Here is a 1,437-nt window from a genome sequence, read left to right on the forward strand (position 1 = left end):
ATATTAACATCCACCACAGTGAGTCCACCCAACATCTCCTCACTGTGATGGAGGCAAAAGTCTTAGGGCTGCAGTCTCTTCCCTCCTCTTCTCCTTCTGCGCTGAGGCGATACCCCGGTGATGAGCTGGGAGCAATTGATCAGTCACTGAAGGAATTCTCGGATGATCTTGTGTGCTGGGTTTTTGCAAAGTATATTCTGATGGTCAACAGTGCACGGTAGATCAGCAGGAGCAATTCCTAACAGCAATTGGTGGAATCCACACATGACCACAAATGACGAAGGATGTCTTGAAGTCCAACCCAATCGCGTTTGCTTTGGAAACATCTCCTCCCTTACAGTTTACTGAGATTTCGAGGGGACAACAGTTCAATAACTGGATGCATTTTGCTGTGGACCACTTGTGTGACCAATCTGAAGAATGGTGCCAACCCGAAACGTCACCTATCCATGTTTCTCCAGTGATGCTGCCTGACCTGCTGAGTTACTCCAGCACTCTGTGTCTTGTTTTGACGAAGGCGTATTGGCTCCAGACCTTGCCTTACCGAGGAATGCAGCAGGCATCACCTTGAAGGGGAAAGATCAACTCTGCAACCCATCAACCTCTCCAACTAGCTACGTCCGGTGAGAGTCCACTTGCAGGTACATGAAATATATGTGATGAACCTTAATGGTGTGAATTTAATGGAAGCATGCTGTATCTTTCCCTGTATCGAACACTGGAGGTTGCAGGGAGACCTGATCGAAGTATGTGAAATTATGAGGGGCATAGATAGGGTGGACAGGACCTTTTCGCAGATTGAAAAGACTGGAGGGCGTAGCTTTAGGGTGAGAGGGACAAAGTTTAAAGGAGATGTGTGAGGCAAGTTATTTACACGAGTGCCTGGGGGTGGTGGTGGAGGCAGATATGCTCTTGATGTTTAAGAGGCTTTTGGATAGGCACGGGGATATGCAGGGAATGGGGTGATACGGATCACGTGCAGGCAGATAAGTGTCGTTCCTGACTTCCATGTCCAGCACAGACTTGGTGGGCCGAAGGTCCTGTTCTGTGCTGTCGTGTTCCATGTTCTAGGTTCTATTGGAAACGTAACACATGCCGACGTGTGCAAGGTGCACTTAATCTACGACTGTCCAAACAATGCTTTGCTTCCTTGATTAGTTTTGTGGTGTCTACAATATCCTGCAAGTGTTTTCGTGCAAGTTTCCAGTCAGTGCTGAATAATAACATGTGTCAAGTTGTTGTGGATCTGACCTCTGAGGACGGAGTTACAAAGACCTGAAGGTTTGCCGATTAATTGGCTTCTGTAAATTATAAATTGTCACTGGTGTATGGGATAGTGCTAGTGTACGGGGTGATCGCTGGTCGAAGCGGACGCGGTTGGCCAAAGCACTGTTTTCATGCTGTATCTCTAATGTCTAATGGGAGAGGTGGAGTGGG

The sequence above is a fragment of the Amblyraja radiata genome, chromosome 6 (assembly GCF_010909765.2).
Source record: "Amblyraja radiata isolate CabotCenter1 chromosome 6, sAmbRad1.1.pri, whole genome shotgun sequence".
NCBI lineage: Eukaryota > Metazoa > Chordata > Chondrichthyes > Rajiformes > Rajidae > Amblyraja > Amblyraja radiata.